Source organism: Pseudophryne corroboree, chromosome 4 (genome assembly GCF_028390025.1).
Source record: "Pseudophryne corroboree isolate aPseCor3 chromosome 4, aPseCor3.hap2, whole genome shotgun sequence".
Taxonomy (NCBI): Eukaryota; Metazoa; Chordata; class Amphibia; order Anura; family Myobatrachidae; genus Pseudophryne; species Pseudophryne corroboree.
In genome coordinates this window covers 753,390,819-753,407,288 of record NC_086447.1, presented here as the reverse complement: position 1 = coordinate 753,407,288, position 16,470 = coordinate 753,390,819, and the positions used below count along the sequence as shown (strand labels likewise).

At 47.7% G+C, this 16,470-nt stretch overlaps 1 protein-coding gene across 3 annotated transcripts in view; it reads right to left on the bottom strand.

The window, feature by feature from the left end:
* CFAP61 (cilia and flagella associated protein 61) overlaps window positions 1–16,470 on the bottom strand; it is an 844,658-nt gene that overhangs the window by 312,601 nt on the left and 515,587 nt on the right. The gene's annotated exons all lie outside the window — the stretch shown is intronic.

Here is a 16,470-nt window from a genome sequence, read left to right as displayed (position 1 = left end):
GTGTGGTGTGCAGAGGGAGCAATGGCGCACAGCTGCAGTGCTGTGCGCTACCTTTATGAAGACCGGAGTCTTCAGCCGCCGATTTTCAACTTCTCTTCGGTTCTTCTGGCTCTGAAAGGGGGGCGGCAGCGCGGCTCCGGGACCGGACGACCGAGGACTGGGCCTGTGTTCGATCCCTCTGGAGCTAATGGTGTCCAGTAGCCTAAGAAGCCCAAGCTAGCTGCAAGCAGGTAGGTTCGCTTCTCTCCCCTCAGTCCCACGTAGCAGTGAGTCTGTTGCCAGCAGATCTCACTGAAAATAAAAAACCTAACAAATACTTTTCTTTATAGTGAACTCAGGAGAGCCCACTATGTGCATCAAGCTCAGGCCGGGCACAGATTCTAACTAAGGTCTGGAGGAGGGGCATAGAGGGAGGAGCCAGTGCACACCAGATGTAGTACCTAATCTTTTCTTTAAAGAAGTGCCCAGTCTCCTGCGGAGCCCGTCTATTCCCCATGGTCCTTACGGAGTACCCAGCATCCACTAGGACGTCAGAGAAAAAGGACTGCTATGGGTGGGGGGTGATGGTGCTGGGAAAGGGGTGCAGGGTCAGAGGCGGAACTAGCAGTGGTGCTAGGGAACACCAGCCAAAATCTTGCCTAGGGCATCATATTGGTTAGGGCCGGCTCTGGTGAGAGTTAGGAATTGATTTTGTACAGATTGTCGCTGCTTGCTGAGGCAGTGGCCGACCTATATGATCAGAGGATAGCAGATCCCAGGTGTGGGCTGCTGGTACTGTATGCAACTGCTACATTACATTTAGCATGGTCTAAAGGTGGGAACACACTAGGCAATGTGCTCGATGAGTGACGTCGCCTAGTGTTCCCCCTCCCGGTCCGGGCTGCCCGACTGCTGGCATACACACTGTACAATATCACTAATGATATCGCACAGTGTCGTCATGCCGCAGCCAGCATTGGACAATGAGTCCAAATTGAGCTGCCTGCACAGCCGACACCGAGGGTGTATGAGGTCTTATCCTGGTAATCTACTGATACCAGCCTCTGACCAAGTATGAGCTGTGGAATCCAGCCCATAAGACGCTCCATAGTTAGGTAATGCAAACAAATATTTATTAATATTGGGATGCCTGAATAGTTTGCGTGTATGCATGTATTTTAGCTGCATTTCCAGGGAGAATGGAGAGGATAGGGTTTGGAATTGATCAGTCTTATGTTAGACATGCTTTCTTGGCCATGTCCCTTTTGGTGGCACACAACGGGGGTAAATTTACTAAGATGGGAGTTCTATTTAAGATGGGATGTTGCCCATAGCAACCAATCAGATTCTACTTCTCATTTTTCTAGCACCTTCCAGAAGATAATACCTGGAATTTGATTGGTTGCTATGGGCAACATCCCATCTTAAATAGAACTCCCATCTTAGTAAATTTACCCCCAGGTCACTTATGTAGACTTCCAAGTACTGGACTAGATACTCCTGTTCTTGTCAGCAGGAGCTGGCCCTTTCTGACGGTCTCACTTGGTTCTCCTGCATGTCTGTCACTCTTACACAGACATGTTGGGGATCAGTATGAGATCCCGGCGGTCGGGATTCCGTCCGTCAGGAGATCGATTCCGGGAGCATGGCAGCGAGGATCCCGGCGGCGAGCGCAGCATATCCCCTCGCGGGCTCACTGCACTTGCCACACTTCGAAGGAGTTGATTTCTTTAACTTTTACTGCTTACTAGTAACTGACTCTCTCTCATGAACGATAACATCTTATATTTAGAACTTAGGGATCCCTCTTTCTAAATGCCTCAAGCTCCCCAAAGCCTTAATGCAGCTCTGAATTCATTTGGACTTCTGAGGACAAATGAGGCTCAGAAGAAGTCATTCATGAAGTGCACTCGCTCACTGTACACTGCAAAATGCTTTAGTCTGCCCAGATTAACCTGAATGTCGGGTGGTCTTCAGTTTGCCGGCTGTCGGGATCCCGGCGCACAGTATACCGGCGCCGGAATCCCGTCAGCCGGTATACCGACACTTTATCTCCCTCTTGGGGGTCCACGACCCCCCTGGAGGGAGAATAAATAGCGTGGCACGCGTAGCGCGCCACCGTGCCCGCAGCGTGGTGAGCGCAGCGAGCCCGCAAGGGGCTCATTTGTGCTCGCCACGCTGTCGGTATGCCGGCAGTCGGGCCGGTCGCCGGGAGCCCGGCCGCCGGCATACAATACTACACCCCTGAATGTCTTGTCTGGAGCATTTCAATGCGGATGTGTGCTCATCAGTGTCTGAAGCCATGTCTCCAGTAGAAGAACACCTTGATGTGCAGAGAAGCTGCAAACATTCGACCTCTTTGGTGCAAACAGGCAAATAACTATTTCCCTGCCCCCCCCCCCCCAAGTAAATAAATAAATAAATAAATAATAATAATAATAATAATAATAATACTGCACTGTCTGGCCTCATACTGTGTATATCTTATATTAATCATTACAGTATGTGGGCTTTATTGTATGTGAACTTCCCTCTATGATACATTTTTGCATTTTACTATATTTTTCCACTTGCTCTGAACTGGTGCAAAACTACTGTACAGTCCTTTTGCTGAGTAGAAACGTCCACACGGAGAAAAATCCTGAAAATCCACCCTCTACTCCCCTTAAACTAACTTCACTTTCCTTGCAAACTGAAATCTTGTTTCTTCAGTGCTCTTCGGAATAAGGTGCATTGGTGCGCCCTCCTTGTACATTGTTAGAAATGTCTTCTCTCCATCTAACTCCCAACCACCACACTTCCTGTGCAGGCTGAGGGGGTAATTCAGTTGTTTTGGGCGTCTAATAATCCCATCTAATTGGGACTTTTCAGATGCCCAAACAATTGTCACAATTCAATTGTTGTTTGGGCGCACATGCATATCGCACATATATGCACAGTTGTGCCAATCTGGGTGTACAGAAGGTCCAAAGATGCTTTTGTGATAAATGACCTCCAGAATGTTTGTAGAGGGTGAGCAACAATAGGAGAATTATGACTTAACATACCTGGAGGCCAATGCATTACATTATTACTGGACTACTTTCCCTTGACATACTTATGTATAGGGGTGTATCTAGGGGTCCGAGCTCCCCTGGCAAAGTAAGAGACTAGCGCCCCCTCCATCCCCCATTTTTTTAAAATGAACTTCAGATGTGCTCATTACCTAGATAGATAGAGAGAGAGAGAGAGAGAGAGAGAAAGAGAGAGAGAGAGAGAGAGAGATACACACACACACAAACAAACAAAAATCAGGCTACACTGACAACGGATTACCCAGAAAGTAATGTATCATTGCCAGCACATACTGTACATATTGGTGATCATTGTGTATGAGAGGGTATGGGGTTGCACTCACAGTGTAAGCTGCACTCTGGGAACAAATGCCAGCCATGTGTAGGTAGTGGGCATTCTTGACTCCAGTGTTTCTGGTGAGGTGCCCATTATCCTGTTGCTGTACAGCCGCTGCTTCCTTTCACTTTCTCAGAGCCAGTGGCTCCTCCCCTGCTGTCTCGTCAGACACATGGAGAGCCGCCTTCCCTCCACCAAGACCAGCTGACTGATGGCTGTTGGTCCACAAGCCGCGATTGGTCAGTGCTAAATTTTAACTAGTGTTGTTCCTGCTACCCCCTGGCTGTGGGTGGCAGCACCGAGCGGTGCCCCACTCACCCAGTGGCCATGGCAAGTGCCTTGCTGGCCAATAAGCAGATACGTTCCTGCTCATGTATTATTACACATATAGCTGAGACATCTTGTGAGCCCTGGTGCTACAGAGGGGTGGCGCGGCCAACCATAAGGTCATAGCCTCCCTTGGAATATGATGTCATTTGAACAAGTGCACTGGTGGAGGGTGCTGCTCTGCTTCCCTGGCTGTACCCCCTCCTACAAACTAGAGATGAGCGGGTTCGGTTCCTCTGAATCCGAACCCGCCCGAACTTCAGGTTTTTTTACACGGGTCCGAGCAGGCTCGGATCTTCCCGCCTTGCTCGGCTAACCCGAGCGCGCCCGAACGTCATCATCACGCTGTCGGATTCTCGCGAGACTCGGATTCTATATAAGGAGCCGCGCGTCGCCGCTATTTTCACACGTGCATTGAGAGTCATAGGGAGAGGACGTGGCTGGCGTCCTCTCCGTTTAGAGAAGAGAGAGACACGGTATTTTGGGGAGCATTATTAGGAGGAGTACTACTATACTGTATACTACTATACTACTTGCTGAAGTGATATTTATAGATTAGATAGTGTGACTGTAAGTGTATTATCTGACTTGTGGGGGAGACACTGACAGTGGGGAGCAGTTAGAGTCTGAGAGCAGGACTCAGGAGTACATATAACGTACAGTGCACACTTTTGCTGCCAGAGTCAGTGCCACACTGCCATTGTCGTGACCACACTGACCACCAGTATAATAATATATTTTGTGATTGTCTGCTTAGGCCTCGGAGTACTAGTTGCAAGTTGCAACGTGACCTGAAGTGACCACCAGTTTAATAATCAATCACCACCAGTTTAATATATATATATATATATATATATATATATAAAATTGTATATAATATATATATATATATATATATATATATAATATTGTATACCACCTACCCGTGGTTTTTTTTTTTCATTCTTCTTTATACATACTACTATAGTAGCTTACTGTAGCAGTCTGCGGTGCTGTGCTGACCTGACAGTGTCCAGCAGGTCCGTCATCAGTCATTACATAATAAATATATATAGTACCTGTCCGGCTGCAGTACTAGTGATATTATATTGATTTCATCTCATTATCAATAATTTATCATCCAGTCTAGACTCTATATTAGCAGCAGACACAGTACGTTAGTCCACGGCTGTAGCTACCTCTGTGTCGGCACTCGGCAGTCCATCCATAATTGTATACCACCTACCCGTGTTTTTTTTCTTTTCTTTCTTCTTTGTACATACTACTATAGTATAGTAGCTTACTGTAGCAGTCTGCGGTGCTGCTGAGCTGACAGTGTCCAGCAGGTCCGTCATCAGTCATCATTACCTAATAAATATATTATCTACCTGTCCGGCTGCAGTACTAGTGATATTATATATACATACATATATATATTGATTTCATCTCATTATCAATCATCCAGTCTATATTAGCAGCAGACACAGTACGTTAGTCCACGGCTGTAGCTACCTCTGTGTCGGCACTCGGCAGTCCATCCATAATTGTATACCACCTACCCGTGGTTTTTTTTTTTTCTTTCTTCTTTGTACATACTACTATAGTATAGTAGCTTACTGTAGCAGTCTGCGGTGCTGCTGAGCTGACAGTGTCCAGCAGGTCCGTCATCAGTCATCATTACCTAATAAATATATTATCTACCTGTCCGGCTGCAGTACTAGTGATATTATATATACATACATATATATATATTGATTTCATCTCATTATCATCCAGTCTATATTAGCAGCAGACACAGTACGGTAGTCCACGGCTGTAGCTACCTCTGTGTCGGCACTCAGCAGTCCATCCATAATTGTATACCACCTACCCGTGTTTTTTTTTTTTCTTTCTTCTTTGTACATACTACTATAGTATAGTAGCTTACTGTAGCAATCTGCGGTGCTGCTGAGCTGACAGTGTCCAGCAGGTCCGTCATCAGTCATCATTACCTAATAAATATATTATCTACCTGTCCGGCTGCAGTACTAGTGATATTATATATACATACATATATATATTGATTTCATCTCATTATCAATCATCCAGTCTATATTAGCAGCAGACACAGTACGTTAGTCCACGGCTGTAGCTACCTCTGTGTCGGCACTCGGCAGTCCATCCATAATTGTATACCACCTACCCGTGTTTTTTTTTCTTTCTTTCTTCTTTGTACATACTACTATAGTATAGTAGCTTACTGTAGCAGTCTGCGGTGCTGCTGAGCTGACAGTGTCCAGCAGGTCCGTCATCAGTCATCATTACCTAATAAATATATTATCTACCTGTCCGGCTGCAGTACTAGTGATATTATATATACATACATATATATATATTGATTTCATCTCATTATCATCCAGTCTATATTAGCAGCAGACACAGTACGGTAGTCCACGGCTGTAGCTACCTCTGTGTCGGCACTCGGCAGTCCATCCATAATTGTATACCACCTACCCGTGTTTTTTTTTTTCTTTCTTCTTTGTACATACTACTATAGTATAGTAGCTTACTGTAGCAGTCTGCGGTGCTGCTGAGCTGACAGTGTCCAGCAGGTCCGTCATCAGTCATCATTACCTAATAAATATATTATCTACCTGTCCGCTGCAGTACTAGTGATATTATATATACATACATATATATATATTGATTTCATCTCATTATCATCCAGTCTATATTAGCAGCAGACACAGTACGGTAGTCCACGGCTGTAGCTACCTCTGTGTCGGCACTCGGCAGTCCATCCATAAGTATACTAGTATCCATCCATCTCCATTGTTTACCTGAGGTGCCTTTTAGTTGTGCCTATTAAAATATGGAGAACAAAAATGTTGAGGTTCCAAAATTAGGGAAAGATCAAGATCCACTTCCACCTCGTGCTGAAGCTGCTGCCACTAGTCATGGCCGAGACGATGAAATGCCAGCAACGTCGTCTGCCAAGGCCGATGCCCAATGTCATAGTACAGAGCATGTCAAATCCAAAACACCAAATATCAGTAAAAAAAGGACTCCAAAACCTAAAATAAAATTGTCGGAGGAGAAGCGTAAACTTGCCAATATGCCATTTACCACACGGAGTGGCAAGGAACGGCTGAGGCCCTGGCCTATGTTCATGGCTAGTGGTTCAGCTTCACATGAGGATGGAAGCACTCAGCCTCTCGCTAGAAAACTGAAAAGACTCAAGCTGGCAAAAGCACCGCAAAGAACTGTGCGTTCTTCGAAATCCCAAATCCACAAGGAGAGTCCAATTGTGTCGGTTGCGATGCCTGACCTTCCCAACACTGGACGTGAAGAGCATGCGCCTTCCACCATTTGCATGCCCCCTGCAAGTGCTGGAAGGAGCACCCGCAGTCCAGTTCCTGATAGTCAGATTGAAGATGTCAGTGTTGAAGTACACCAGGATGAGGAGGATATGGGTGTTGCTGGCGCTGGGGAGGAAATTGACCAGGAGGATTCTGATGGTGAGGTGGTTTGTTTAAGTCAGGCACCCGGGGAGACACCTGTTGTCCGTGGGAGGAATATGGCCGTTGACATGCCTGGTGAAAATACCAAAAAAATCAGCTCTTCAGTGTGGAGGTATTTCAACAGAAAAGCGGACAACAGGTGTCAAGCCGTGTGTTACCTTTGTCAAGCTGTAATAAGTAGGGGTAAGGACGTTAACCACCTCGGAACATCCTCCCTTATACGTCACCTGCAGCGCATTCATAATAAGTCAGTGACAAGTTCAAAAACTTTGGGTGACAGCGGAAGCAGTCCACTGACCAGTAAATCCCTTCCTCTTGTAACCAAGCTCACGCAAACCACCCCACCAACTCCCTCAGTGTCAATTTCCTCCTTCCCCAGGAATGCCAATAGTCCTGCAGGCCATGTCACTGGCAATTCTGACGATTCCTCTCCTGCCTGGGATTCCTCCGATGCATCCTTGCGTGTAACGCCTACTGCTGCTGGCGCTGCTGTTGTTGCTGCTGGGAGTCGATGGTCATCCCAGAGGGGAAGTCGGAAGACCACTTGTACTACTTCCAGTAAGCAATTGACTGTCCAACAGTCCTTTGCGAGGAAGATGAAATATCACAGCAGTCATCCTGCTGCAAAGCGGATAACTGACAACTATGTTGGTGTTAGACGTGCGTCCGGTATCCGCCGTTAGTTCACAGGGAACTACACAATTTCTTGAGGTAGTGTGCCCCCGTTACCAAATACCATCTAGGTTCCACTTCTCTAGGCAGGCGATACCGAAAATGTACACAGACCTCAGAAAAAGACTCACCAGTGTCCTAAAAAATGCAGCTGTACCCAATGTCCACTTAACCACGGACATGTGGACAAGTGGAGCAGGGCAGGGTCAGGACTATATGACTGTGACAGCCCACTGGGTAGATGTATGGACTCCCGCCGCAAGAACAGCAGCGGCGGCACCAGTAGCAGCATCTCGCAAACGCCAACTCTTTCCTAGGCAGGCTACGCTTTGTATCACCGCTTTCCAGAATACGCACACAGCTGAAAACCTCTTACGGCAACTGAGGAAGATCATCGCGGAATGGCTTACCCCAATTGGACTCTCCTGTGGATTTGTGGCATCGGACAACGCCAGCAATATTGTGTGTGCATTAAATATGGGCAAATTCCAGCACGTCCCATGTTTTGCACATACCTTGAATTTGGTGGTGCAGAATTTTTTAAAAAACGACAGGGGCGTGCAAGAGATGCTGTCGGTGGCCAGAAGAATTGCGGGACACTTTCGGCGTACAGGCACCACGTACAGAAGACTGGAGCACCACCAAAAACTACTGAACCTGCCCTGCCATCATCTGAAGCAAGAAGTGGTAACGAGGTGGAATTCAACCCTCTATATGCTTCAGTAGTTGGAGGAGCAGCAAAAGGCCATTCAAGCCTATACAATTGAGCACGATATAGGAGGTGGAATGCACCTGTCTCAAGCGCAGTGGAGAATGATTTCAACGTTGTGCAAGGTTCTGATGCCCTTTGAACTTGCCACACGTGAAGTCAGTTCAGACACTGCCAGCCTGAGTCAGGTCATTCCCCTCATCAGGCTTTTGCAGAAGAAGCTGGAGACATTGAAGGAGGAGCTAACACGGAGCGATTCCGCTAGGCATGTGGGACTTGTGGATGGAGCCCTTAATTCGCTTAACAAGGATTCACGGGTGGTCAATCTGTTGAAATCAGAGCACTACATTTTGTCCACCGTGCTCGATCCTAGATTTAAAGCCTACCTTGGATCTCTCTTTTCGGCAGACACAAGTCTGCTGGGGTTGAAAGACCTGCTGGTGAGAAAATTGTCAAGTCAAGCGGAACGCGACCTGTCAACATCTCCTCCTTCACATTCTCCCGCAACTGGGGGTGCGAGGAAAAGGCTCAGAATTCCGAGCCCACCCGCTGGCGGTGATGCAGGGCAGTCTGGAGCGACTGCTGATGCTGACATCTGGTCCGGACTGAAGGACCTGACAACGATTACGGACATGTCGTCTACTGTCACTGCATATGATTCTCTCACCATTGAAAAAATGGTGGAGGATTATATGAGTGACCGCATCCAAGTAGGCACGTCACACAGTCCGTACTTATACTGGCAGGAAAAAGAGGCAATTTGGAGGCCCTTGCACAAACTGGCTTTATTCTACCTAAGTTGCCCTCCCACAAGTGTGTACTCCGAAAGAGTGTTTAGTGCCGCCGCTCACCTTGTCAGCAATCGGCGTACAAGGTTACATCCAGAAAATGTGGAGAAGATGATGTTCATTAAAATGAATTATAATCAATTCCTCCGTGGAGACATTGACCAGCAGCAATTGCCTCCACAAAGTACACAGGGAGCTGAGATGGTGGATTCCAGTGGGGACGAATTGATAATCTGTGAGGAGGGGGATGTACACGGTGATATATATCGGAGGATGATGATGAGGTGGACATCTTGCCTCTGTAGAGCCAGTTTGTGCAAGGAGAGATTAATTGCTTCTTTTTTGGTGGGGGTCCAAACCAACCCGTCATTTCAGTCACAGTCGTGTGGCAGACCCTGTCACTGAAATGATGGGTTGGTTAAAGTGTGCATGTCCTGTTTATACAACATAAGGGTGGGTGGGAGGGCCCAAGGACAATTCCATCTTGCACCTCTTTTTTCTTTAATTTTTCTTTGCGTCATGTGCTGTTTGTGGAATGTTTTTTGGAAGGGCCATCCTGCGTGACACTGCAGTGCCACTCCTAGATGGGCCCGGTGTTTGTGTCGGCCACTAGGGTCGCTTATCTTACTCACACAGCTACCTCATTGCGCCTCTTTTTTTCTTTGCGTCATGTGCTGTTTGGGGAGGGTTTTTTGGAAGGGCCATCCTGCGTGACACTGCAGTGACACTCCTAGATGGGCCCGGTGTTTGTGTCGGCCACTAGGGTCGCTTATCTTACTCACACAGCTACCTCAATGCGCCTCTTTTTTTCTTTGCGTCATGTGCTGTTTGGGGAGGGTTTTTTGGAAGGGCCATCCTGCGTGACACTGCAGTGACACTCCTAGATGGGCACGGTGTTTGTGTCGGCCACTAGGGTCGCTTATCTTACTCACACAGCTACCTCATTGCGCCTCTTTTTTTCTTTGCGTCATGTGCTGTTTGGGGAGGGTTTTTTGGAAGGGCCATCCTGCGTGACACTGCAGTGCCACTCCTAGATGGGCACGGTGTTTGTGTCGGCCACTAGGTTCGCTTATCTTACTCACACAGCTACCTCATTGCGCCTCTTTTTTTCTTTGCGTCATGTGCTGTTTGGGGAGGGTTTTTTGGAAGGGCCATCCTGCGTGACACTGCAGTGCCACTCCTAGATGGGCACGGTGTTTGTGTCGGCCACTAGGTTCGCTTATCTTACTCACACAGCTACCTCATTGCGCCTCTTTTTTTCTTTGCGTCATGTGCTGTTTGGGGAGGGTTTTTTGGAAGGGCCATCCTGCGTGACACTGCAGTGCCACTCCTAGATGGGCCCGGTGTTTGTGTCGGCCACTAGGGTCGCTTATCTTACTCACACAGCTACCTCATTGCGCCTCTTTTTTTCTTTGCGTCATGTGCTGTTTGGGGAGGGTTTTTTGGAAGGGCCATCCTGCGTGACACTGCAGTGCCACTCCTAGATGGGCACGGTGTTTGTGTCGGCCACTAGGGTCGCTTATCTTACTCACACAGCTACCTCATTGCGCCTCTTTTTTTCTTTGCGTCATGTGCTGTTTGGGGAGGGTTTTTTGGAAGGGCCATCCTGCGTGACACTGCAGTGCCACTCCTAGATGGGCCCGGTGTTTGTGTCGGCCACTAGGGTCGCTTATCTTACTCACACAGCTACCTCATTGCGCCTCTTTTTTTCTTTGCGTCATGTGCTGTTTGGGGAGAGTTTTTTGGAAGGGCCATCCTGCGTGACACTGCAGTGCCACTCCTAGATGGGCCCGGTGTTTGTGTCGGCCACTAGGGTCGCTTATCTTACTCACACAGCTACCTCATTGCGCCTCTTTTTTTCTTTGCGTCATGTGCTGTTTGGGGAGTGTTTTTTGGAAGGGCCATCCTGCGTGACACTGCAGTGCCACTCCTAGATGGGCACGGTGTTTGTGTCGGCCACTAGGGTCGCTTAGCTTAGTCATCCAGCGACCTAGGTGCAAATTTTAGGACTAAAATAATATTGTGAGGTGTGAGGTATTCAGAATAGACTGAAAATGAGTGGAAATTATGGTTTTTGAGGTTAATAATACTTTGGGATCAAAATGACCCCCAAATTCTATGATTTAAGCTGTTTTTTAGTGTTCTTAAAAAAAAACACCCGAATCCAAAACACACCCGAATCCGACAAAAAAAATTCGGTGAGGTTTTGCCAAAACGCGGTCGAACCCAAAACACGGCCGCGGAACCGAACCCAAAACCAAAACACAAAACCCGAAAAATTTCAAGTGCACATCTCTACAAACACACACACACACACACACACACACACACACACACACACACACACACACACACACAGAGATAGATACATACATACATACATACATACATACACACACACACACATACACACACCCACACTATCTAAAAAAAAAACTAAAAAAAATAACTGTGGCTTATATTTATAGCATTTATATTACTGTAAAATTGTACAGTTTGCTCAGGTCCTCCTTCGTTGTACAATAGGGATCTGGTCAGCATACTGGCTTATGAGATGTCGGCAGTTGGAATCCTGATGGTCAGCACACCAACGCCGGGAACCTGACCGATTACAGTACCCGCACCGAAATCCTGGCGGTCGGCATCCCGAATGTAAGTATGCTATGGTGGGTTAGGGCTGGGCCGTGGGAAGGGGTGGGGTTAGTTTTAGGCAGCATAGGGAAGGTTAGGGTTAGGCTGCAGACGGTGTGCATTTAGGGCAGGGGTGGCCAAACAGTCGATCGTGACCCGCCGCCCATCCACACGAGGTGAGGAGAGCGCCGCACGCCCCTCTCCTGCCTGCCGCGCTGCCCCTCAGTCTGGTCTCTAGCAGTGACGGCGGAGTGTATAGCTCAAATCAGGTGCCGGTTCGTTAGCCAATCAGAGCTCGCGGACCGGCGCCTTATTTGAGATATACACGCTGCCGTCACCGCCGGAGACCAGACTGGGGGGCAGGGCGGCAGGCAGGAGAGGCGCGCGCTGTGCTCTCCACACAGCAGCAATTATCCCCCCTAGGTAGATCACAAAAGCTTTTCAGCTTTCAAAGTAGATCACCAACTCCAAAAGTCTGGCCACCCCTGATTTAGGGTTAGGCTGCAGGTGGTGGGGAAAGGGTTAGGCTGCGGGGAGGGGGGTTAGGTTAAGGCATCAATAGGGAGAGTTAGGGTCAGGCTGTGGGTAGGGAGAGGTAAAGGGGTAGGGGTTAGGGTTGAAATACTCACCTAACAGATGTCAGTATTCTGTGTGTCGGGATGCTGCTGTCGGTATTCTGACAGCCGACACCCCAAGCGCTGGGATCTCGATACCATCCTGTATAGGAGTATACACTCAAGTTAATAGGTATACGTATTTAGTACCCATAATTGTGACTGGAAAAATGAGTGTTCACTTGTAGTCTCACCATTGTTGCTGTTAGGGATACAGTATGTACCTGGCATCTCTGTTATTGGTTTTACTCATGGTCTATAATGTGTCATGTTTGTCTGTATAGTGTGTCGTGTTTGTCTGTGTACATGTTTGTCTCCACTCTTCTATTAATGCCAAGAAGAACATTCTGCCAAACACACTAGACAAGTCTTCCCAGAAGAGTTACTGTCCAGCAGTTCTGGAATGTTTACTAATATTCATCATCATCATCACAAAACACCTCACGACTAATCTCATTTTCATAATCACAAACATTTGCCTTAAGAGGTCTTATAATTAAATGTTTAATTAAATTGCTGAAATTCTTCATTTACTGACCATGATGCTCATCTAAATGTGATTTATCTGCTGCGTTCCTGAGCATATTGTGACAATCTGGGGTCATTAGCTCGGTAGAGGGGTGACTTTGTACAGTGTCTAGGTGTTCAGACAGGATCCAACACAGCTTTTCAGGTAAATAAACGTAATGGTGCTTTACTTTCAACATGAAATCAGGAAATAACACAAATGAACAGAAAATAACTAGAGATGAGCGCCGGAAATTTTTCGGGTTTTGTGTTTTGGTTTTGGGTTCGGTTCCGCGGCCGTGTTTTGGGTTCGACCGCGTTTTGGCAAAACCTCACCGATTTTTTTTTGTCGGATTCGGGTGTGTTTTGGATTCGGGTGTTTTTTTCAAAAAACCCTAAAAAACAGCTTAAATCATAGAATTTGGGGGTCATTTTGATCCCAAAGTATTATTAACCTCAAAAACCATAATTTACACTCATTTTCAGTCTATTCTGAATACCTCACACCTCACAATATTATTTTTAGTCCTAAAATTTGCACCGAGGTCGCTGTGTGAGTAAGATAAGCGACCCTAGTGGCCGACACAAACACCGGGCCCATCTAGGAGTGGCACTGCAGTGTCACGCAGGATGTCCCTTCCAAAAAACCCTCCCCAAACAGCACATGACGCAAAGAAAAAAAGAGGCGCAATGAGGTAGCTGTGTGAGTAAGATAAGCGACCCTAGTGGCCGACACAAACACCGGGCCCATCTAGGAGTGGCACTGCAGTGTCACGCAGGATGTCCCTTCCAAAAAACCCTCCCCAAACAGCACATGACGCAAAGAAAAAAAGAGGCGCAATGAGGTAGCTGTGTGAGTAAGATAAGCGACCCTAGTGGCCGACACAAACACCGGGCCCATCTAGGAGTGGCACTGCAGTGTCACGCAGGATGGCCCTTCCAAAAAACCCTCCCCAAACAGCACATGACGCAAAGAAAAAAAGAGGCGCAATGAGGTAGCTGACTGTGTGAGTAAGATAAGCGACCCTAGTGGCCGACACAAACACCGGGCCCATCTAGGAGTGGCACTGCAGTGTCACGCAGGATGGCCCTTCCAAAAAACCCTCCCCAAACAGCACATGACGCAAAGAAAAAAAGAGGCGCAATGAGGTAGCTGACTGTGTGAGTAAGATAAGCGACCCTAGTGGCCGACACAAACACCGGGCCCATCTAGGAGTGGCACTGCAGTGTCACGCAGGATGGCCCTTCCAAAAAACCCTCCCCAAACAGCACATGACGCAAAGAAAAAAAGAGGCGCAATGAGGTAGCTGACTGTGTGAGTAAGATAAGCGACCCTAGTGGCCGACACAAACACCGGGCCCATCTAGGAGTGGCACTGCAGTGTCACGCAGGATGGCCCTTCCAAAAAACCCTCCCCAAACAGCACATGACGCAAAGAAAAAAAGAGGCGCAATGAGGTAGCTGACTGTGTGAGTAAGATAAGCGACCCTAGTGGCCGACACAAACACCGGGCCCATCTAGGAGTGGCACTGCAGTGTCACGCAGGATGGCCCTTCCAAAAAACCCTCCCCAAACAGCACATGACGCAAAGAAAAATAAAAGAAAAAAGAGGTGCAAGATGGAATTGTCCTTGGGCCCTCCCACCCACCCTTATGTTGTATAAACAGGACATGCACACTTTAACCAACCCATCATTTCAGTGACAGGGTCTGCCACACGACTGTGACTGATATGACGGGTTGGTTTGGACCCCCCCCAAAAAAGAAGCAATTAATCTCTCCTTGCACAAACTGGCTCTACAGAGGCAAGATGTCCACCTCATCATCATCCTCCGATATATCACCGTGTACATCCCCCTCCTCACAGATTATCAATTCGTCCCCACTGGAATCCACCATCTCAGCTCCCTGTGTACTTTGTGGAGGCAATTGCTGCTGGTCAATGTCTCCGCGGAGGAATTGATTATAATTAATTTTAATGAACATCATCTTCTCCACATTTTCTGGCTGTAACCTCGTACGCCGATTGCTGACAAGGTGAGCGGCGGCACTAAACACTCTTTCGGAGTACACACTTGTGGGAGGGCAACTTAGGTAGAATAAAGCCAGTTTGTGCAAGGGCCTCCAAATTGCCTCTTTTTCCTGCCAGTATAAGTACGGACTGTGTGACGTGCCTACTTGGATGCGGTCACTCATATAATCCTCCACCATTCTTTCAATGTTGAGAGAATCATATGCAGTGACAGTAGACGACATGTCCGTAATCGTTGTCAGGTCCTTCAGTCCGGACCAGATGTCAGCATCAGCAGTCGCTCCAGACTGCCCTGCATCACCGCCAGCGGGTGGGCTCGGAATTCTGAGCCTTTTCCTCGCACCCCCAGTTGCGGGAGAATGTGAAGGAGGAGATGTTGACAGGTCGCGTTCCGCTTGACTTGACAATTTTCTCACCAGCAGGTCTTTCAACCCCAGCAGACTTGTGTCTGCCGGAAAGAGAGATCCAAGGTAGGTTTTAAATCTAGGATCGAGCACGGTGGCCAAAATGTAGTGCTCTGATTTCAACAGATTGACCACCCGTGAATCCTTGTTAAGCGAATTAAGGGCTCCATCCACAAGTCCCACATGCCTAGCGGAATCGCTCCGTGTTAGCTCCTCCTTCAATGTCTCCAGCTTCTTCTGCAAAAGCCTGATGAGGGGAATGATCTGACTCAGGCTGGCAGTGTCTGAACTGACTTCACGTGTGGCAAGTTCAAAGGGCATCAGAACCTTGCACAACGTTGAAATCATTCTCCACTGCACTTGAGACAGGTGCATTCCACCTACTATATCGTGCTCAATTGTATAGGCTTGAATGGCCTTTTGCTGCTCCTCCAACCTCTGAAGCATATAGAGGGTTGAATTCCACCTCGTTACCACTTCTTGCTTCAGATGATGGCAGGGCAGGTTCAGTAGTTTTTGGTGGTGCTCCAGTCTTCTGTACGTGGTGCCTGTACGCCGAAAGTGTCCCGCAATTCTTCTGGCCAACCGACAGCATCTCTTGCACGCCCCTGTCGTTTTTAAAAAAATTCTGCACCACCAAATTCAAGGTATGTGCAAAACATGGGACGTGCTGGAATTTGCCCATATTTAATGCACACACAATATTGCTGGCGTTGTCCGATGCCACAAATCCACAGGAGAGTCCAATTGGGGTAAGCCATTCTGCGATGATCTTCCTCAGTTGCCGTAAGAGGTTTTTAGCTGTGTGCGTATTCTGGAAAGCGGTGATACAAAGCGTAGCCTGCCTAGGAAAGAGTTGGCGTTTGCGAGATGCTGCTACTGGTGCCGCCGCTGCTGTTCTTGCGGCGGGAGTCCATACATCTACCCAGTGGGCTGTCA